This window comes from Cnephaeus nilssonii (assembly GCF_951640355.1).
Source record: "Cnephaeus nilssonii genome assembly, chromosome: X".
Lineage (NCBI taxonomy): Eukaryota > Metazoa > Chordata > Mammalia > Chiroptera > Vespertilionidae > Cnephaeus > Cnephaeus nilssonii.
Window position 1 is genome coordinate 74,213,725 of NC_137071.1, and position 24,733 is coordinate 74,238,457.

The following is a 24,733-nucleotide window of genomic DNA, read 5'->3' on the forward strand; positions in this document are numbered from 1 at the left end:
CCTAGTGCACTGCTGGTAGGAAGGCAGACTGGTGCAGCCACTGTGGAAAACAGTATGGAGTTTCCTCAAAAAATTAGATATGGAACTGCCATTGGACCCAGTGATCCCACTTCTGGAAATATATCCTACAAATCCAAAACACCAATCAGAAAGGACATATGCATCCCTAAGTTCATAGCAGCTCTATTTACAATAGCTAAGATTTGGAAACAGCCCAAGTGCCCACCAGTAGATGAGCAGATAAAAAAGCTGTGGTACATTTACACAATGGAATACTATGCATCAGTGAAAAAGAAGGATGTCTTATCCTTTGAGACAGCATGGAAGGACCTGGAGAGTATTATGCTAAGCAAAATAAGCCAGCCAGAGAAAAGCAAGTATCACGTGATCTCTCCTAAGTGGAATCTAATGAACAAAATGACTTGATGAACAAAATAGATCCAGAGACATAGAAGCATGGAACAGACTGTAGAATCTCAGAGGGAAGGTGGGGGTGGGTGAGTGAGTGGTAAGAGATCAACCAAAGAACTTATATGCATATATGTATAACCCATGGACATAGGCAATAGTGTGGTAAAGGCCTTGGGTGGTGGATGGGGGTGGGCTAGAAGGAGTCAATGGGGAAAAAGGGAGACATATGTAATACTTTCAACAATAAAGATAAATTTAAATAATAAATACATACATACATACATACATACATACATACATACATACATACATAAAATAAGAAACCAAAAATGGGAGGTAAAAGAAACCACCTCAATCAGTAAATCAGATTCTATTCTAGAAGATGAAAGAGGAAGAAAGCACTTCAATTGGAATTCAAAGTCATCTTTTGGTATCTTAGTATTAGATATTCTTCAGATATAAAGAGGGCTGAAAGCATCTATATATAAAAGGCTAATATGCTAAGTGTCCATCCGACCGGTAGTTGTGACATGCACTGACCACCAGGGGGCAGACGCTCAATACAGGAGTGACTTCGCAGAGGCAGTTCTCTGGTAATGCACCCCGAAACCAGAGAGGAGGGAGCCCGATTCCTCGCGGGGCTGTGCGATTCCACCCTCAGCCGTGGGTTATGTTGTTGCTGGGGCACTGTCAGCCCAAAATCTGGTTTACTGCACACCTGCATTTGCGTTCCACACCCTGTATGAAAGCAACTTTGCAGAGTGGCCTCTTGCACTCCGGGACTCCTTGGGGGATGTCGGAGAGCCAGTTTTGGCCCAATCCCCGCAGGCCAGGCAGAGGGACCCCATCTGCCAGAGGGACCCTGCTCACTCTGCAGATGCCCTTTGAGTCACAGCACCACCCCAGGTACAGCCGGCCAGGGAGGTTGGCTCCAGGGTGTGTCCAGCCTATCTCTCCCAGTCCCGCCCCACCGGCCACTTTCTAATTAATTTCTTTCAATGTGCACGAATCTGTGCACCGGGTCACTAGTGTAATTAATAACATATTTTAAAGCATGTCTTATCTGGGCCACAGCTACTTAAATAAAATACAGCATGGGGACTATAGTTAACTAGAGGCCCAGTGCATGAAATTCGTGCACTTGTGTGTGTGTGGGGGGTCCCTCAGCCTGGCCTGTGCCCTCTAGCAGTCTGGGAGCCCTAGGGGGGATGTCCAACTGATGGCTTAGGCCCGCTCCCTAAGCTGTCAGTCGGATATCCTTAGCACTGCCATGGAAGCAGGAGAGGCTCCCGCCACCACCACTGCTCTTGCTAGCCGTGAGCCTGGCTTCTGGTTGAACGCCACTCCCCCTGTGGGAGCACACTGACCACCAGGGGACAGCTCCTGTGTTTAGAGTCTGTCCCCTGGTGGTCAGTGTGTGTCATAGCGACCAGTCATTCCACCGTTCAGTCAATTTGTACATTAGCCTTTTATTATATAGGATAATACTGTAATGTGTGTTAAAAATAGCCAAGAGAGTAGATCTTAAAAGTTCTCATCACAAGAAAAAATCTGTAGCTGTATAAGGTGACAGATGTCAACCAGATTTATTGTGGTGATCATTTTGCAATGTATACAAATATTCAATGATTGTGTTGTATACCTGAAGCTAATGTAATATTATATGTAAAATATGCCTCAATTAAAAAGAAAATTAAAAATACCCAATCCTGAAAAATCGGATTTAAAATCATTACCTTAAACAACAAACACTGACATTGGGTAAAAATGAAGCATGATTACAACATAGCACAAAAAAATGCTCCTCTAAACTGGTCCTGAAGACATTTTATCCAAGAGTTAGTTAGATCACACTGGATGACTAAGAATGTCCTATGTCAAAATAATATTAATAATAATGTGTTCATAGACCAGTACTAATGAAACTATATTTTGGAAATATCACAAAATTCCTTATGGCATTTTAGTTAATCTAAGGATTCTCTTCTGCCCTGAATAGCAGTTGAAATGTAGTGAGCAGCTATTAAATAATTATGGGGTTCTAACCCATTAAAGGCTGCAATGATCATGGATGAAATATACTTTAGTTGTGAAGCTTTGAGACACTTCATAAAAGAAGCAAAATGCCATAAAAATACTAAAGGAACTTTCAGATAATGGCAAGTATAAGATTTTCCACTGCCCATCACTTTATTGTGATGTTTGGTAAATATTAATGGATACAACAATGGTTTGGTATATGAAAAAACAAAAAATGCTTATCTTTCACCCTCCCCTCCCCCCTCTAAAAGAAGTATCTCCATATATTTAAAATGAGTAACAAAATTGGCTTAGATCAATTGCCAACTCTACAATAAGTGGTCGCAGAAGAGCTGGAGTTGCTGCAGTCTCAGTGACTGCCAACTCAGAAGACAGATATGTGACTTTAGCATTGCCTTCAAGCCAGTCTGGAAATAATGCAAATTTTTAGAAAGAGAAAGAGAAAGATAAGAGAGGGAACTGGTATTTGACTAGAATTACTTTTAATTCTCAATTGTCCATACTAATCAGGAGAAAAAGGGGCATACACAATGTTAAACGATGGATAAATATCAAATTTGAAAATTGGTCAATACTGGCACATGTTCAGACACTTCCTAATGTAATACTCATCTCTGATCCCTTTCTGGATCAGTCCCATCACAGTCAGTTCTATATAGGTTAGAGGAAGAAAGGGACCTACTTCTCTAAAACTTACTCATGGATATTGAGAAGTTGATTGGACAGTGTGATATTTTAACATTTATTTTTTTTTATTTTATTGTTTTTTTACTTTTTTATTTCTTTTTTTTCCAATTTTTTTATTAAGGTATTATATGTGTACATATCTTACCATTGTCCCCCCCCACCCCACTCCCATATATGCCCTCACCCCCCAGAGTTTTGCATCCAGATATTTTAACATTTAAAGTATAATGTATGATTTCCAAGTCACTTTTAAAAATAAGTTGATTTTTTTAGTTAAATGCATGATCCTATTGGCATAACAGTTGCTATGTTTTATAAATAACCTGTTGAATAAAAAGATAGATACAGAGGCAGAGAAACATCGAACAGACTGTCAAATTACAGTGGGAAGGCTGGTTGAGGGTTGTGTTGGGGGCAGGTAAGAGATCAACCTAAGAACTTGTTGATGCATAAACAAGACACTGGGGGGGTGGAGTGGGGGTTAGGGCATGTGCCGGGGGGTAGGGGAGGCCGGGGGAAGGTCAATGGGGAAAAATAGGAGACATATGTACTACTATTTGTAATACTTTAAACAATAAAAAAATGATCAAAGGCCCAGGAAAAAAAGCAAAATAAACAACCATCAACCAAAAAAAAAAAAATACCACTCTTATACAGCATAATTAAACCCTGCCATTCTCCATTACTTGCTCATGTCATTTCCTGATTTGAAAGGGAATGGTTCCCTGTGTGAGAACAGCAAAAAGGAGCCCACAGTATCAAGAATTACCAGGCCTGCCAAAACCGGTTTGGCTCAGTGGATAGAGCATCGGTCTGTGGACTGAAGGGTCCCAGGTTCGATTCCGGTCAAGGGCATGTACATTGGTTGCGGGCACATCCCCGGTGGGGGGTGTGCAGGAGGCAGCTGGTCGATGTTTCTCTCTCATTGATGTTTCTAGCTCTCTATCCCTCTCCCTTCCTCTCTGTGAAAAATCAATAAAATATATTTTTAAAAAATAAAAAGAGAATTACCAGGCCTTGCCCTAACCCAGTGGTTGGCAAACTCATTAGTCAACAGAGCCAAATATCAACAGTACAACTATTGAAATTTCTTTTGAGAGCCAAATTTTTTAAACTTAAACTTCTTCTAACGCTACTTCTTCAAAATAGACTCGCCCAGGCCGTGGTATTTTGTGGAAGAGCCACACTCAAGGGGCCAAAGAGCCGCATGTGGCTCGCGAGCCGCAGTTTGCCGACCACGGCCCTAACCTGTTTGGCTCAGTGGATAGAGCCTCGGCCTGCAGACTCAGGGGCCCCGGGTAGGTTTGGTTCCAGTCAAGGGCATGTACCTTGGTTGCAGGCGCATACCCAGTGGGGAGTGTGCAGGAGGCAGCTGATCGATGTTTCTCACACATCGATGTTTCTCTCTATCCCTCTCCCTTCCTCTCTGTAAAAAATCAATAAAATATATTTAAAAAAATAAAAAGAATTACCAGGCCTTTTTCCATTCCTCAGCATGGCCTACCTGTCTCAGTTGACTCTATAGGAGATCTTTTTGCCTCTCCAACTCAATTGAATTTTTAGCATAAAAGTAACTCCTCATAATTACTCTCTGTTGTCTTACTCTTTTTACCCTGCATTGACTGAGAACCTAAAACTTATATCCCACCCAATGCACTACCATTATCATACCCTCATTCTCTACTGTTAGGTACATGATTAAAATTTATTTTTATATCCAGTGATGCCCACAAGAGAATTCTTTTAAGAACATACCAGTAGAAAGAATGCTGTTCTAGTAATTAGGAAATTTTGATTCTCTTCCTAGCTCTGCCTCTAATTAGTTGTGTGTTCTTAGAAAAGTCATTTAACGTCTCTGGGACACAGTTTTGTTTTGTTTTTAATTTATAGAAAATAAGCTCTTTGCAGAGCTAACAATCTTTATTTTATTATTAAGAAAACACTGCTTGAGAGCCTTGAGATTTCATTAAGACAAAGAGGATCCAGCCAAGGGAAAAAAATCACTATAATCTTTCTTTACAGCACGAATTACATTTTAGCATTGCGCCCCAAATGCACATTGTTCATTGTGGGAAAATATGGGACAGTAAGACAATTGAGCCAAACTTTGTATAATCTCATTCCTCACTGTTTCCAGCCACTGACTGTTTCTCATATCTCAGCTGTTCTTACAATTTCTCTAAGTGGTTTTCAATGATAATTGACCTGGATCTGCCTTCTCTAGACACAATTTAATAGCTACCTTTGAACCAAATGATCTCTCTCTCTCTCTCTCTCTCTCTCTCTCTCTCTCTCACACACACACACACACACACACACACACACACACAGAGTAAACTCTGATAGTCAGTTAAGGTCACAAAAACTGTTAGGAGGTAATACTTTGCCCTAGGCCTAGCTGGTTTGGCTCAGTGGATAGAGTGTCAGCCCGTGGACTGAAGGGTCCCGGGTTCGATTCCGGTCAAAGGGCATGTACCTCAGTGGCAGGCTCAATTCTCTGCCTGGCCCTGATGGGGACTCATGTAGGAGGCAATCAATGGATGTGTCTCCCTTACACCATTGTTTCTCTCTTTCCTTTTCCACTCTCTGTAAAAATCAATGGGAAAATCCTCGGGTGAGGATTAACAACAACAATAACAAAGATGTAATGCCTTAACTTGAACCTCTATCCAGATGACTTAGAAACCTCTCACCATTAAGTAATTAATACAAAGTAATATAGAATTTAAAATCCCTCTGATGACTAAAAACAGTTTAGAAAGGGACAGAATATTTCTTACTCTAATACAGCAGAGAAGGGAGTCAAGATGGATGATGACATAGGTATGAAGGAAAAGAAGCTAAAGAAGTTCGTGGTTGATGATCTTCATTGATGTAGATAAAGAATCTGGAATGCGAAATAAGAAAATTTGTGTCATTTTCATGCTATGTCTTTAAAAACAGTAACTCCAAATGGCTAACTAGCCCCCATTTGTCTCGATTACTGAGGTCTCATTAAATTGTACATTTAGACAAAAGTTTATAAACATGATTTCCTCCAACTTTTATTTTAAATCTATAGAAAATCTGAGAGAACAATGAAAATAACAAACTTGTATACCCTTTATCTAGATTAGCCCACTGTTATTATTTTGCCAGAAATTGCTCAGTCTTTTTCTATTCACAATGGTTTTGGCTGAACCACTGGGAAAAAAAACAAAAAACTACAGACATGACACTGTTTTAAATAATGTAGCATTCAGTTTCTAGGAATAAAAAAATTTTCCTACATAAACACAATAACACCTGTAGGAAAAAATTTTAAATCCTTAATATCATTTAATATGTATTCCATATTTAGTTTCCCCACATATCCTAAATAATGTTTTCTTGATTTTTATCCAGTATCTAATCAAAGTTAACATGATAAGCTTGATTATTTTGTTTCTTTCCATGTAAAACAATCTCCTTAATATTTTTGTTTTGAATTTTTTCCCATGACTGCCTTTTGAAGAGTCCAAGTCAGTTATCTTTCAGAATGTCTCACACATAAACTGATCATTTTCTTGTGTACCAATTAAACATTTTTTTACTAGAACACTGCATTACCTTTCAGGATATCTCACACATAGAATGTCTGAATATTTTCTTATGATTAGATTCAGGTTAAACATTTTTAATAAGAATACTATATGTGTGGTATTGTGTATTTCTTACCAAGAGACACATAGTGTCAAATTATCCCACCATAGCTGATATTAAATTCCATCACTTGATTAAAGTAGTAGTTGCCAGGTAGCTATACTTTTTCTCCTTTTTAAAGTAATCTCTGGAGAGATACTTCTGATACCATGTAAATATTGTGTTCCCCAACAATCTTAAACTCAATGGTTTTAGTATTCATTGGTGATCCTTGCCTAGATTAATCATTATGCTGGGGCTGCAAAATGGTGACTTTCTCATTATATTGTACAATTAAAAATGGTGAAATTTATGGTATGTAAATTATGTTGTTTTATATTAAAACAATAAAACTGTTTTTACAGTATATGCTTAGTCCATTTCCTGCTAGCATATTTTTTTTCTGCCAAGAAATGACTGACAGTTGAAAATTTTTATAAATTAGTCAAGGTAGTCAAGTCTTCTATAAAGACTTTTCCCTGTACCTCAAGTTTCTCTCTCTGTTTTTGGAGTGTCACTGTGAACTCATGGTCACCAACCCCCACTCCAGTGTTTTAGAATCCATTCATGTCATTATTCTTTTTGATGTTTGAACCATTCTAATTTGGCCAGTTGGAGCCTATTTAAGCACAATCTTGTGTCCTGAAATAACCTCTTTAGTCTTTGAATAATCTTTGTTTTCTGGGATCAAATATTTCTGAGACCTGAAATCAAATATTTCCCCAAGTAGCCTTAATTCCTTTTAATGGGAATGGCATTTAGAAACCAAGATCCAGGTGCTGCATATACTCATGGCTACTGGGGTATCTGTCATTGCTTCTTGGCCCTTTCCATGTACAGAACAAGGGAATAGGAATCCATACTATAATACAAATTTAAAATACAAATATAAAAGAAAGAAAATATTTTATATATCTTTTATTTTTAAATGAAAATCTTGGTTTCTATTATCACTTATATACTTATGCATTTGCTTTATCCTAAAATATATCAAATAATACTAATATTATAATGTATGTATATGTTATAATTCTGAAACCTACAATAAACCTATTAAGGACATTTAAGATTTCTTTGCAGTTCTTTTTATCCTTAAGATTACATCCTAGGCCCTAACCAGTTTGGCTCAGTGGATAGAGCGTTGGCCTGCGGACTCAAGGGTCCCAGGTTCGATTCTGGTCAAGGGCATGTACCTTGGTTGCGGGCACATCCCCAGTAGGGGGTGTGCAGGTGGCAGCTGATCAATGTTTCTAACTCTCCCTCTCCCTTCTTCTCTGTAAAATATCAATAAAATATTTTTTTTAAAGAAAAAGATTACATCCTAGTAAGGATGCACCATCAGGGACACTATGTTCAAAATTTATCTGAACTGAATGTTATAAATTAGTTATACAGGTTTGTTTGGTTTCAGTTGGTATCCATTTTTAACATTTGTTTTTCTTCCCATTATTTTTTGCTTAATTATAATGTTTGAGCATTTAAACTTTTATAGAGCCCAAATGTCAAAACTGTATTAAAAGGTATACGCAGAGAAGTCCTACTTCTATCCCTATCTCCTCTACCACATTTATATTCATCCCCTATTTTCATTAGTTTCTAGTTTATCATTCTGTTTCATTTTACAAAAATAAGCAATTATAGTTCTTCAGAACTAATGTAGACATACCATGAGTTAAGCAATACCCTTATAAGTGAATTGTTATTTGAGTGTGTTTATGGTACACAAAACCTAACTTGTATCACATTTTCTATTTGCAATACAGATAGCTTGGTATACAAATAAACTCCCACCTGAGGCCCTATAGGTCACCTACAACACAAAGCTGCTCCATCAACAGGGAAGCAGCCAAAATGCGGAGGCACAAAAAGATGTCACGAATGAAATAAATGGAGGAAAGTAAACTATGGGACAATATAGAGTTCAAAACCACATTATAAGGTTACTCAAGAATCTTCTAAAAACTGTGGAGAAACTTGATAAGGACTTCAAGGACCTCAATTAGAATGTCAAAAAAATGGAAAAGGACGAGTCAGAAATTAAGCATACACTGTCTGAAATAAAGAATATACAGAAACTCAACTGTAGATCAACGTACCCCAAGAATCAAACCAAAGATATGAAATATGAGGAAACAAAAAACACCCAACCAGAGAAAACAAAAAATACAAGGAAACAAAAAACACCCAACCAAAAAGTAAAAAAGATCCAAAAATATGAAGATAATGTAAGGAGCCTCTGGGACAACTTTAAGCATACCAACATCCGAATTTTTGGGGTGCCAGAAGAAGAGAGAGAGCAGAATATTGAAAACCTATTAGAAGAAATAATGACAGAAAACTTTCCCCACCTGGTGAAAGAAATAGACTTACAGGTTCAGGAAGCGCACAGAACCCCAAACAAGAGGAATCCAAAGAGGACCACACCAAGACACATCATAATCAAAATGCCAAGGGCAAAAGACAAAGAGAGAATATTGAAAGCAGCAAGAGAAAAACAGTTAGTTACCTACAAGGGAGCACCCATATGACTGTCAGCTGATTTTTCAACAGAAACTATGCAGGCCAGACGGGAGTGGCAATAAATATTCAAGGTGATGAATAGCAAGAACCTACAACCAAGATTACTCTACCCAGCAAAGCTATCATTCAGAATTGAAGGTCAGATAAAGAGCTTCACAGATAAGAAAAAGCTAAAGGAGTTCATCACCACCAAACCAGGATTACCTGAAATGCTGAAGGGTATTCTTTAAGAAGAGGAAGAAGAAGAAAAAGGTAAAGATAAAATTATGAACAACAAAAAGACATCAAATACATACCTACCAACGAGTGAATCTAAAAAACAAGTGAATAAAAAGTTTGAAGAACAGAATGGACTGGTGAATATAATAGAATCAGGGACATAGAAAGGGAATGGACTGACAATTCTCAGGGGGAAGGGGGTCTGAAGGGTGTGAGAAGAGTTTGGACAAAAGTCTTACACCTATGGATAAAGACAGTGGTGGGGGGTGAGGGCATGGGTGGGGTTGGGAATCAGGTGGAGGGGAAGTATGGGGGGGAAAAAAGAGGAACACCTGTAATAATCTGAACAATAAAGATTTATTAAATAAATTAAAAAAAAAACTCCCACCTGAATTCTGGCTAATCTGCTCTAGAGAATCCATATGAGTATTCAGAATTCTGCTGATCTGCTGGAGCTAAAAACAAATACAAGATATTTAGATTATAATTTCTGATATGGTAAACAAAAAATAAATAAAATTTTGAAATTAGAAAGTGACTTAATTTCTTCTGATAAGAAATGGATTGTGAATGTATTAAAAATTAACAGCTTCTTTTGCTATTTCATATTTCTAATGTTCATTCCATCTATATATTAGTTAATCTAATTACTTTGCAAATGTCACAAATCTGATTCTTAGAATTCAATAAGAAACTGACTACTACAGTACAAACAGAAGTAAAGAACATTAAGAGACATTTCAGAAGACAAGAAATTCATTGAAAAATTTAAATATTGCCTTTATTCATCCATATCAGCATTTTTATTGAGGTATAACTGAGATATAACATTATATGAGATTCAGGTATACAACATAATTCTATATCTGTATATATTGTGAAATAATCACAATAAGTCTAGTTAACATCTGTCACCATACATGGTTACAAAAAATGTTTTGTATGATAAGGACTTTTAAGTTCTGCAATCTTAGCAATTTTAACTATGCACTATAGTACTATTAATATAGTCATTGTGCTGTGTATTACATCTCCATGATTTAATTACTTTATAACTAGAAGTTTGTACCTTTTGTATACCTCTTCACCCATTTTGCCCCCCCCCCGACAACCAATCTGTTCTCTGTATGTATTAGCTTGTTTTGTTTTTGTTTTTAAATTCTACATATAAGCAAGATCATACAGTGTCTGTCTTTCTCTGTCTGACTTATTTCATTTAGTATATGTTATCATAAATGGCATGATTTCTAAATCAGCAATTTTAAATAAATGGTAATATTCAATTGTCAAGTGTGTGGGGGAAAATAGGTACATTCATATACAGCCAATAGAAATATAATTTGATCCAACCCTTCAAAATGCAAAATTTACAATATATATAATCCTAAAATATTCATACTTTTTTTCAAATATATTTTTTATTGATTTTAGCAAGAGGAAGGGAGAGGGATAGAGAGATAGAAACATCAACATTGATGAGAAACATTAGTTGGTTGCCTCCTGCATGCCGCCTACCAGGGATTGAGCCCACAATTAGGGCATGTGCCCTGACTGGGAATTGAACCATGACCTCCTGGTTCATGGGCTGATGCTCGACCATTGAGTCACACCGGATGGGCTAAAATATTCAAACTTTTTAACTCAGTATGTTCTACTTCTAGGAACCTATCCAGAGAAAATTATCAAATCTAAACATAACTGATCATTGCAGAGCAATTTTGTAATGGCAAAAAACTGGAAACAGTATCTCTATCAATAAAAAAAAATGATTAAATATATTATGGTAAAGTTACCTCTGATTAAACATTATAGAGTCATTAAAACCATGTGTTCCTCCTGGCCTGTGAGGCTCAGTGGTTGAGCATCTATTCATGAACCAGGAGATCACAGTTCAATTCCCCTTCAGGGCGCATGCCCAGGCTGCGGGCTTGGTCCCAGTAGGGGGTGTGCAGAGGGGAGCTGATTGATGATTCTCATCACTGATGTTTCTATCTCTCTCTCCCACTCCTTTCCTCTCTCTGAAATCAATAAAAAAATATTAATTTTTAAAAAAACACACATGTTTTCCAAAACAGAAACAGACTCATAGATACAGTAAACAAACTGAGGGTTGGCAGATGGAAGGAAGGTGGGGGTATGGATAAAAAGGTGAAGGGAATAAAAAGTTACAAAATAGTCACCGGAATATAAAGTACAGCATAGGGAATATAGTCAATGATATTGTAATAATTATGTATAGTGCCATGTGAGTACTAGAATTATCAGGGGGATCACTGCGTAAATTATATAATTGGCTGGCCACTATACTGTACACCTGAAACTAATATAAAATAAAATGTTTTAAAAGAATGGTTATAATTTTGGGAAAACACCATGAAAGAATATTAAATGAAGAGAGAATACAAAACTTTATATAGATACTAGAGGCCCGATGCACGAAGACTCGTGGAAGAATGGGCCTTCCTTCCCCTGGCTGCCAGCACTGCCTTCACTCCAGCCGGAGCTGCCTTTCCGCCTTCCCATGCTGCCCAGAGGCCCTGAGCGGCTGGCGTGGTGCGGAACACTTGCATTATCTCCATGGCGACGACACAAGCGTCCAGCTCCACCCCCGGCCGCTCGGCACCTGTGTATGCAACTTAACCTGCCATCTTTGTTGGGTTAATTTGCATACTCATTCCTGATTGGCTGGTGGGCGTTGCAAAGGTACGGTTAATTTGCATCTTAGTCATTTATTAGTGTATATGTTTCCAATGCTGTTCAAAACAGAAGTATTTTTTTTATCAGCATAGTAAAAAGACTTGAAAGATAAATATCACATGATGTCACTTATTTGTGGATTATAATGAACAACAGAAACTGATGAACAAAAACAGATCTAGAGACAGAGAAGCATTGATCAGATGCTCAAACCTCAGAGGGAAGGTAGGGGAGGGTGGGGGTAAGGGGGAGAGATCAACCAAAGTACTTGTATGCATGCATATAAGCATAAGCAATGGACGCAGACAACAGGGGGTGAGGGTGAGGGCAGGATTGGGGGGTGGAGGGGTAATAGGGGGATAAGGACACATTTGTAATACCTTAATCAATAAAGGAAAAAAATTAAAAAATAAAAATAAATAAAACAGGGCACAAAATGAAAAAAAATAAACCAATATATTAGCAGAGTACTAGTAATACAGGTGATTTAATTTTCTTTAAAGATTTCCATATTTTCTAAGCTTAATATATTAAACAAGTATGTGTATCAACTTTGTAATAAAAATACTAAACATTTAAAAAATTTTAGAAGACTTTTGATGAATTTTTTAGCAAAGTCCAGGATAATATTAAAACTAAGAGGAAATGAAAATGTTTTCACACTTAAAAGACTAGTATATGTAATGACAACAGCAAATGTAGAGTATTCTAGTATAACAAACAAATATAATTTGTAGTAGGAACAATGAGTTTTTGTAAGTGAATGTGACTGAATATCATACACCATAATATGGACTTGCTTAATAAAAATTTTAGCTATTAGGAAGTCTCTCCCATCTCCCCCTAAGAAAAGTCAAAATCGAGAGGTAAATCTCATCATTGTGATTTAAGTTGCTATTTTTCTACCCTGGTGTATGGCCCATAGTAATGAAGCTTTGTTGAGCTGGTTAGAATAAATTATCTACAAAATATTATTGTTCAACACATGTGTTCTGTGCTTACTGTCTAAAGGTTTATGCTATCTGAGAAAAGAGATGAATTATTACTGATCTTTCACTTCTTTTGTCCTGTTATAAAGCAGCAATTATCCTTTAATTCTCTCATTGTAAACATCTCAATCTCCATGGCTAGGAAAAACAAAAGACTCAAACCATTTACTCCCCACTGCTAAACTAAACTAAACTAAACTAAACTAAACTAAACTAAACTAAACTAAACTATACTAATCCAAGGCTAAGTAGAGAAAAAGGATACGGATAGGATTGCAGTTTCCTTTTATTTACTCTGTTAGAACACATTAATTTAACACAGAGACTATATATCAGCTCTGTTTTGTGCCTAAATCTGCATATACTTATCTGTATATTAAAATTCTATTACAGCAGAACAATTTTGAATTTTGGAATCACAATAGTGATCTAATATTTCACTAAAAAGAAAACCTATGTTATGTCAACTCTTGATCATCTGCATGGACTCAGGGAGATGGTAGCATGGATAATACCAGACTAATTTATATTTGCCTTTGTTCAACTTTAGATTCAACTAAAGTAAAGAATGGCATAATTTTTATAAGATTATTTTGTCCACCCTTGACATTTTGCAAAAGAAGGACCCAAGACCCAGAGAGATTAAGTGACTTAAATGAAATTCTTGTACTTTTTCAATACACCTTGCTATCTCTTCATAATTAAAAAAGCTAGTAATATGTTTGTAGATAAAGAAGTGTCCGTATATAATTGGACAAAGAGCTTACTAAAAAAAATAATTACTACACATGTATTATGTCTTTCATACTCACCTACCCAAATCCTGGCTTCACTCCTAATTATAATCAACTGATAGAAAGTACAGTGGGAGCTCTCACAATGGGTGATTCCTCTTACCATTACTGCCATGGGGTGGCATTGAGTAAAAAGGACTCCATTTAGCTGCTAAGACAACAGGGGAAGGTAGAGGAAATAAGCTCTTTATGTAGAGTATAGATAAAGGGGAAAAATAAACCTTTTTATTGCCAAATTAATTCAAAACTTCTCAACTATTTAATTGGAGCCTTGACTGTATTTTCCCATGCTATAATGCATTTATATTATGCGTTAAGTAGAGACCGATGGAAACCTAATGACCATATTTAACGAAGTTTCTATAGAAAAATATATTTTAAGTTTCACGTAGTTTACTTATCAAACTTTTAAGATATAACCTAATTATAAGATTACTTGGATAGATTTAACAGATTCAAACATCTGTTCTCACATTTATATGAATATGTAGATAAATATATAAAAGAAAGAATGAATTAGCTAATGAGTAAGTGAACAGGAAAATAAGTACAGGGACAGATTTATTTATGTGAAGAACAGGAAGAAAACCCTGAAAATTTAGGGAGGTAAGTCATATTTTTACTCTCCTGGGATAATCACAAAGAACTCTCAACCTTATCTGCCCTTAAATATTTCCTGTCTCATTAACTATACCCAAGAGCTTCATATCTCTAGAGGCAGATAAGGAGAACTAGAGAGGACAGGAGAAGGTGACTAGCTAAAGGAACCACAGAATGCTAATTTCATACTAAATCTTGGTTGTCTAAGTAGATAAAGCAGTTAACACACCAGGTCAGTAGTGTAAGCAGGTTTTTTCAAATATATTCGGGTGTTCAATAATGTTCTTGAGATCCTGTGCCATTTGTTTCAACTGAGCATCTATATTTTCTGCTAATTTATAACTGAAAAAGCAAGTAAAGTAAAAGGGATTAACAAGCAACAAATGTTTTCTCCACTGATGTATCATTACTAACATACAACAATGATATTGCCAACTGGATTTGCCCCAATTTCCCTACCTTCTCAGTGGGTCTCAGTTATGACTAATGGCGCATTTTTATGGATGCAGTATTCATGACCTTATTATTACCATACTCTAAAAAGACTTCATAGGTGAAGGCTTTTACCTACCTTGCCATTTTTACAGTCACATATTCACCCTCTTACTAATGTTCTGAGACAAAGGAGCTCTGAAACAAAGGAATTCTTTTGGGTGACAAAATAAACCCATAGGACATATTAAGAGTTATTCGGTGTTTAGTAGTATTCAGTAAGTGCAGACATGACTTCAATGACTTCGAATACATAAATTTGCAAAGTAAAACCTTATATAAATATGTTCCATCATCCAACAAAAGATGTTTTGAGAAATAATACAATAATCAAAGAAAGATAAATTTGCTAAGTTCACAACAAATTAGTTGACTATTTTTATGATTTCCATACAAACTATTTACACACAGACACATACACAGACACACACAACTTAGTCAACATATATTTATGTGAATGAAAGTGACCAGAGGGTTTTTCAACCTTAATGTTTATAAAAATTAAAAAAACAATTAGATTTATTGATAACTATGTACTGTCTTTCTGTCCCAAATACCTATAGGTAATTGGTTGCCTAGATTGTTGAAGATTCTAGTACAGACTCTAGCACATTATAAATCTAACTACATAAAAGCAATTGGAAAAAAACACTAATGTTTCAATTATTTCTCCAAACTATAGTTAGGATCTTTTGGCCAAAAATACAATCCTATATGATTCAAAGAAAAAATGACAGAATGGGTAGAATCACAAAAGATTCACAAAAACTGAAATAACAAAAGCAGAAATAGAATAAGGGTCCATACAGATTAGCTACACATTTAATGAACCTACAAAAATGTTAATTTCAAAACTCTTAAAAATAAGCTTAGTCTTACCTCACTAATAAGCCATTGATAAAATAAGTCCAATTGAATCTCAATCTAGTTTACATAGAACATTCAAACAAATTCTCATAAGAACACTATATAATTTGGCTTAATTTTCTCTCAGTTCCAGAGGGATAAGTTACTGTGGGAACACTGGCAATATACCAATCGAAGGCATAGCCTGCATTGTACACAAATGAAATATATCCAGCCCAAGACAAATACTAGTAAAACATATTCAGCCCAAAACATTGACAAAACCATTCAATTTTTAAAGCTACGCAGTTTGCCCCCAGATTAACACATTGCATTTAAAATAGCAAATACTTTATCACTGAAGCAATTGCATGAACATTAATTTTAAGAGTCAATATAGATAACCAGAGGAAGGTAGTAGAGGTAAAGGGGGGGATAAATGGTAATGGAAGGAGGGGGTGCACAAATAATATAATATACAGATGATTTATTATAGAATTATACACCTGAAACTTATATAATTTTATTAACCAACGTCACCCCAATAAATTCAATAAAAAAGTAAAAAAAGGAAGTCAATATAAATAGCAGACCATAAATATCCTACAATACTATGACAACACAGCCATAAAATTTATATTTATAATTTAAGAACAAAGTTCACAAATACAAAAACTTTACAGTGATCATATATAAGCTTGAAATGTTTAAATTTTGAGAATATGTTTATTAAAGTTGGGGACAGTGAAACAAGGAAGGGCTTAGGATAGAAGAAGCAACAGGAGAGAGACTAGGCAGGGCTTTGGCTCACTGGAAAGTCTGAGAAAATGGGGTCTTGGAGATAGGTTCAGGGGGTTAGCCCAGCACAAGCTGCTGCTGCCCATTGCTCCCTTGGTTGCAAGTTTCGTGGGGGTCCTTTAGTGTTTAGGAGGAAGCCTGTGCAGGAAGAGGAGAGGGAAGGAAAAGACACAGGCATGCTACCAGAAGGGAGAGCACGCACCAAGCTTGAAATGAATAAGTCTATAAAATGCTGTACAACAAAATTGCCAGAATGATTAATTTATTTTCAAGAATCCTAAACAGATAAACAAACAAAAAAATAGTCAAATAAGCTGATAAATGGCAACCACAAGAAGTTGCCCTCTTCTACCAATTTTTATTCCTGGCCTTTCAATTATTTTTCCCTTTTTAAGTAGCTGAGTCCTGCCCCATTCCTTATCTTTACTCGATTACTTACATCCTCGCATGCTCCTCGTCTTCATATTTCTGATAAACAGAACTACTCTGGTCCTTCAAAGACTCCTCTAAAGGGACCCAGGGATCTTCTATTTCCTTCTGCTGTGACAGGACAAAATCCGATTCATTTTCTAGCCTGGAAAAAAATTAGTCAACAGATGGGCTGGTGAAAGGAATTTGGAGTGACAAAGTACATTGTAATCAACTACAATTAGGAAAAAACACTAAAGAGATAGATCTCTAACCTGTCAACCTAGGGAATGTAAGATTCTACCTTTTTCTATGCAATTTCACTTTTTCCACTTCTCCATGTGAAACAGTAATCTATAAAGGAAAATAAGAATACAATAATGTAAGTATTTGAATTTATATTGTAATTTTAAAGCAGTATTAATTTTCTTTATACGCTTCAAATATGAAAGTGTTCCTAATTCAGGGCACTTATTACCTAAGAAAAATGTTTATAAGTTGATAACATATTGGAATAGAAAATGAACCACTAAACACAGGTCTATTCTCTTGTGTTCATCTGAAAATACTTGTCTAATGCAGGTATTAGATTAATGAGAATATCTTCTAACCTTTCCACCATTCTCAATCAATGTACAGTCCCAAGCATTGACCTGGGTGGTATGATGAAGAAAGTGCTTCTCTTAATCCTCTAATTCAAGGTTCAATTTATTTATCAGGTCATCCAGCTGATGATATGTCATCAAAGGAGTTATGATTGAACTAAAAAAAATGAATGCAGTATGATCATACTTTCAAAAAGTATGATCTTAAATGGATAACATAGAGGACTTAGTAAGAAAATAGTACATAAGGAATTTCTCAGACCTGCTTTCCCCCAAAAAAAATCATAACCGGTAAAGATTATTTTAAAAACAGCTATTCAAAGTGCATGGAAATTATCCTAAGGAAATACAGTAAATACATATTTATTCAAAAAATCTACTAAATATCATTAAGAATGGCTAAAGTTCTCCCCCTTCAGCTCAGCATGATGATACATCCATTCTGCATCGGTGTAGCCAAAGAGATGGGACTCAGTCAAGGTGATCCATTCCAGGTCTAAACAGTACCTTCAAAACTGAGTAGGCACCTGGTCTTCCATCCTTCACTAGGCAAAGAACCAACCAACATTTCCATTCCCTTTCCAGACGATATCAAAAAGGCTGAGCAGGTAGCTGATCTTTGATCCTCTGATGAGTGGAACCAGACAATGTTCTGATTCCTCTGCTGGGGCAAATGTCAGCAGGGTGGGTTGGAGAGATAATCACCAATTCCATGCCCAGCAGAGGCAGGCAATGTTCAATTCTTCTACCAGGCTACTGTCATCTCAGCACAGTGACAAACTGAACCAAAATCTCCACCCAGCAGTAACCAAGGCTTAATAAGGTAGAGTGAGACAGCATTAGGTACTGTTAGTCATCAACTTTTGTCTTCAGTGTCAGTGGGACCCAGTGGGGAGCTAACCTCTTTATCCACCAGGCATCATTGAGACACAAAAAGATAATGAAATTATGGGCTAGTAAGGACTCCAATTCCTACCACCCTTGGTGTCAGCAAGGCTCACTGGAAAGCTTAACCTCTACACCCACTCGAAAAACCAAGACTCAATGAGGCAGGGCTAGTTAGCACTGTGTCCCCTTCTCCAAGAGCCTGTGTCAGAGAGGCCGAGTAGAGAGCTAAGCTTCCATACCAACCCAGCATCAATGAGGCTGACTAAAGTACTATGAGGCAGAGTAGTTAACATTATGCTTCCTTCCTTCTTTTGTGTAGGTAAGGCTCAGTAGGAAGCTGAAATTCTGCCTCTACCCTTCAACAACTAAGCAGTATGAGTTAGTCATCCACGTTCCCTTGTTCTGTGCACCTGGGGGCTGAGCTGGGAGCTAAGCTTATATTCCCACTTATAGGCAATAAAGTGGTATGGCACACAAAGCCCTTCTTACATGGGGAAGGAGTTAGCAGGGCAGAAGTGGAGCTAAACTTCTATACCATTCATCTTCACTGAGTCACTCTGAATTCAGTGCTCCACTTTTGCTGGGATGGTATGAGCAGGGTATGATGGGAAGCTGAACATGCAAACGCACCCAACCCTTGCACTACACCTCAACAAAAGGACTGCCTGATGAAAAAAAAAATTAAATAGGACTCAGATCTCCCAACATAACAGACAAAATGTCCAGAATAGAATTGAAAGTTACCTGTCATATCAAGAACCAGGAAAATCTCAACTCATGCGAGAAAAGACAATCTACCGATGCTAACATTGAGAGGTATCTGATGTTGAAATTATCTGAAAAGAATTTTAGAGCAACCATCAAAAAATGCTCTAACAGTAATTATAAATCCTCTGGAAACAAATGAAAAATCTCATCAAAGAAATAAAAGTTATGAAAAGTAACCAAATGGAAACTATAGAATGAAAAAATAAAATAACTGAAAAAGCTCACATGAAATGTTTTACACTAGGGAGATGACAGAGAATAGAATCAGTGAGCTTGAAGCTAGATCAACAAAATTTATAGAGCAGTAGAGAGAAAATAGGTACAAAAAGTGAAAATAAATCTCAAGGACTCTGGAGGACAGTAATAAAAGAGGTAACATTCATAACATCAGAGGATGATATATTAGAGAGGAAAAGAGAGAATGGAATTGAAAATGTTATCTGAAAAATAAAGGTTTAAAACTTCACAAATTTGACAAAAGATATAAACCATTCAAGAAACTGAGCAAATCCCAAACAGAATAGTACACACAATATTTAATTTCTGAAGACAAAAGATAAAGGAAGAAAAAAAATTTAAAAATACAACAGCATCTAATTATCATTTATAGTTCACTCCTCCCAACAGCAGAAAACACAACTTTCAGATGCCCAAGGAATATTCACTAAGAAAGACCATAATCCTCATTCATAAAACAAACCTGAACAAATATAAAAGAAATGAAATCATGCAGAGTATGTTCTCCAACCATAATGGAATCAAACTAGAAATCAACCAAGAAAAATATCCAAACACTTGGAAATTAAACAACACAATTCTAAATAATCTATGGGTCAAAGAGGAATTCATAAAAGAAAATTTGAAAGTACAGTTGACCCTTGAACAACTTTGGGGGTTAGGGGCAACAACACCTCATGCAGTTAAAAATCGGTAAATAACTTTGTTCTTTTTCAATTATAGTTGACTAGAGGCCCGGTGCATGAAATTCGTGCATGGGGCGGGGGGTGTCCCTCAGCCCAGCCTTCACTGCACCCTCTCCAATCTGAGACATCCCTCTCACAATCCAGGACTCCTGGCTCCCAACCACTCACTTGACTGCCTGCCTGATTGCCCCTAAGTGCTTCTGCCTGCCAGCCTGATCACCCCCTAACCACTCCACTGCCAGCCTGAATGATGCCTAACTGCTCCCCTGCCAGCCTGTTTGCCCCAAACTGCACTCCCCTGAAGGCCTGGTCACCCCTTACTGCCCTCCCCTGCAGGCCTTGTCCCCCCCAACTGCTCTCCCCTGCAGGCCTGGGTTCCCCCCAACAGCCCTTCCCTGCAGGCCCAGTTGCCCCCAATTTCCCTCCTCTGCTGGCCTGGTCCCTCCCACCTGCCCTCCCCTGCTGGCCATCTTGTGGTGACTATCTTGTGTCCACATGGGGGAGCCATCTTTGACCACGTGGGGACAGCCATCTTGTGTGTTGGAGTGAGTCAATTTGCATATTACTCTTTTATTAGATAGGACAGAGGCCTGGTGCACAAGTGGGGGCCCTGAAGGTTTGCCCTGAAGGGTGTCCCAAATCAGGGTGGGGGTACCCTTGGGGCGTGGGGTGGCCTGGGCGAGGGGCCTGTGGTGATTTGCAGGCTGGCCACGCCCCCCGGCGACCCAAGCGGAGGCCCTGGTATCTGGGATTTATTTATCTTCTATAATTGAAACTTTGTAGCCTTGAGCAGAGGCCAGGGCAGGCCAGGAAGGTTGGCTTCCTCCATCGCCTGGGACAATCCAAGCCTCCTGTTCTCTCCAGCTCTGTGGCTGCTGCCATTTTTTAAAAAATATTTTTTATTGATTTTTTACAGAGAGGAAGAGAGAGGGATAGAGAGTTAGAAACATCGATGAGAGAGAAACATCGATCAGCTGCCTCTTGCACACCCCCTACTGGGGATGTGCCCGCAACCAAGGTACATGCCCTTGACCAGAATCGAACCTGGGACCCTTGAGTCCGCAGGCTGACACTCTATCCACTGAGCCAAACCGGTTTCGGCTGGCTGCCGCCATTTTTGTTGGGATTTATTTATCTTGTATAATGAAACTTTGTAGCCTTGAGCAGAGGCCAGGGCTGGCAGAGCGGGCGGGAAGCTTGGCTTCCTACATTGCTGGGGAAACCCAAGCCTCCTTCTCGCTCCATGGCCACAGCCATCTTGGTTGGGTTAATTTGCATACTTGCTCCTGCTTGGCTGGTGGGTGTGGCTTGTGGGCATAGCAGAGGTATGGTCAATTTGCATGTTTCTCTTTTATTAGTGTAGATAGTTAATATTATTTTATATTAGTTTCGGGTGGGAAAATCCATGTGTAAATTTTGACTCCCCAAAACTTAACTACTAATAGCCTACTGCTGACCTGAAGCCTAACCAATAACATAGTCAATTAACACGTATTTTGTATATGTATTATATACTGTATTCTTACAATAAAGTAAGCTAGAGAAAAGAAAATCATAAAGAAGAGAAAATACATGTACAGTTTTTATTTTTAAAAATCCGTGTATAAGTGGACCCATGAAGTTCAAACCTAGATTGTTCAAGGATCAACTATACATAGAATTGGATGAAAATACAGCATAACTAGCCCAGTCAGTGTGGCTCAGTGGTTGAGCATCGACCCATGAACCAGGAGGACATGCTTCCATTCCCAGTTAGGGCACATGCCCAAGTTGTGGGCTCAATCTCCAGTAGGGGACGTTCAGGAGGCAGCCAATTGGATGATTTTCATCATTGATGTTTCTCTCTCTTTCTCTGTCTCTCCCTTCCTCTTTTTGAAATCAATAAAAACATATTTTTTAAAAAGAAAATACAATAAAACTAAATATGTGCACAGCTAATGCAGTATTGAGAAGAATATTTATAGTATTAAATGTCTACATTAGAAAAAAAGAAATGTCACAAATCAATAATCAAAGTTCATACCTCAAACAACTAGAAAAAAGAGAAAAATGAACCCAACATAGCAAAAAGAAAAGAAATAATAATGAGTAGATATGAATAAAATTGAAAATAAAAACAATAGAGACTAGTCAATAAAACAAACTTACTTCTTTGGGAAAAGATCAATAAAATTGATTAAGAAAGGTACAAATCACCAATATCAGAATTAAAGTGGAAATATCCCTATAGATATTAAAAGGACAAAAAGGTAATAATGCAAACAAATTTACACTCATAAATTTGATAACTTAGAAGAAACAGATCTATTCCTTAAAAACCACACATTACTAAAATACATCAAAGATGAAACAGATAACCTAAATAGTCCTAGAACCACTAAATAAATTGGTTTATAATTTAAAAGCTACCAAAAATTAATATCCAGGCTAGAGGTTTCATTGGAGAAATCTGCCAAAGTTTAATGAATTAACAGTGATTTTAAACAATTTCTTCTATAAAACAGAAAAGAATAGTTCCAGATCAATTTATGAAACTAGTATTATCTGGATATCAAAACCAGAGATAGAATTAAAAAGATAGAAAACAAAACTACAGAAAGATATTTCTCATGACTTTAGATACAACAGTATCTAAAAAACAAAAATACTAGAAACTGAATCCAAAAATGTATAAAAAATATATACCGAGTGGTATTTATTCCACATATGCAAGGCTGGTTCAATATTTGAAAAACAATCAATGTGATTCACTATAATATCAAGCTAAGGAAGAAAAATCTTTTTGAAAATATACTTTTCTTGACTTCAGAGAGAGGAAGGGAGAGGGAGAGAGAGATAGAAACATCAATGATGTTGCCTCCAGCATGCCCCCTACTGGGGATCGAGCCTGCAACCCAGGCATGTGTCCTAGCCAGGACTTGAACCATGACCTACTGGTTCGTGGACCAATGCTCAACCACTGAGCCACACTGATAGGGCAAGAAGAAAAATCTTAAATGATCATATCAATTAAGGCAGAAAAAGCATATAACACAAATATCTCCATTGAGAATGGTGCAAAAGCAATTCAAAGGAGGAAGATAGCCTTTGAACAAATGATGATGGAAAAATTGAACATCCCTCGGTTAAAAAAAGGAATCTCAATAAAACTCACACCTTATACCAAAATTATCTCAAAATGGATCATGATCTTAAATGTAAAATGTAAAACTATAACTAGAGTTAGACAAAGAGCTCTTATATTTCATACTAATAGAATAATCCATTAAAGGAAAATTTGGTAAATTTGACCTCATCAATTTAAAGTTTTTGACAAAACACCATGTCGAAAATATAAAAAGACAAGTTACAGGGTTAGAGAAAATATTTATAAACCACATATCTGATAAAGAACTGGTATCAAGAATACATAAAACTCTTAAAACTTAGTAAAAAATACAAATTCAAGTAGAAAAAGGACAAAGTACATGAACAGACACTTCACCAAAGAAGATAGTATGCTGATGGAAGATAAGCACAAGCAAATGTTCAACATCATGGTTTTTATTTTTAAAAATCACATTACATTTTCCAAGGGATTAAAATGCCTTCAAGAACATGAAATAAATTGAAACCATTTCCTGGTTATCAGATACTCTATATACTTAATTCTATAACCTGCTTTTTACACTTCCTATATCATGGACTTCCTCCCAAATCAGATACTATATTTTCTTTCTTTTTTTAATCTTTATTGTTGTGAGTATTACAGATGTTCCCCCCTTTTCACCCCCATTGTCCTCCTCCACTCAGTTCCCGCCCCATCTCAGGCCTTCGCCACCCAACTGTCTGTGTCCATAAATAAGACCTTTGGGTAATCTCTTCCAGCCCCCTCCGCCCCCCTTCCCTCTGAGATTTGTCAGTCTGTTCCATCCTTCCATGCCTATGATTCTATTTTATTCACCAGTTTATTTTGTTCATTAGATTTCTTGTTCATTTATTTTTATTTTTAGATTCAATTGTTGATAGATATGTATTTGTTTCCACTTTATAGAACCTATATTTTCTACATTATTTTGTTTTTGTTTTGTTTTGATTTTTTCTTTCTTCTTTTTTCTACATTATTTTAAATGGCTGCATAGCATTCCATAATAAGGATGTAATTTTCTTTAATTTAATGCTTTAAATAGTTAATTCACTCCCTGTTTAAAAAATCAGAAGAAAAAAATTGCACACAGTGAAAAAAATGTTCAACATCATTATTCAGCAGGAAAATATAAATTAAAACCACAATGAGATATCTTTATATCTATTAGAAGGATTAAAATAAAAAGTAATGACCAACAAATCCTGGCAAGAATCTGAGCAAACTGAATCCCTATACTTTGATGTTGGGCATGTAATATGGC

The 24,733-nt window shown here is 36.8% G+C and overlaps 1 long non-coding RNA gene across 1 annotated transcript in view; it reads right to left on the reverse strand.

Annotated features, from left to right (window-relative positions):
- Nucleotides 1-17,277, reverse strand: part of LOC307095595 — a 35,600-nt gene extending 18,323 nt beyond the window's left edge. Inside the window, exons 1-3 of the long non-coding RNA XR_013813204.1 lie at nucleotides 17,193-17,277; nucleotides 9,926-9,992; nucleotides 5,919-6,025 (exon numbers count right to left, since the gene is read on the reverse strand). This is a non-coding gene — a long non-coding RNA (uncharacterized lncRNA). The remainder of the gene's footprint in view (nucleotides 1-5,918; nucleotides 6,026-9,925; nucleotides 9,993-17,192) is intronic.
- Between the last annotated feature and the right edge of the window lie 7,456 nt (nucleotides 17,278-24,733).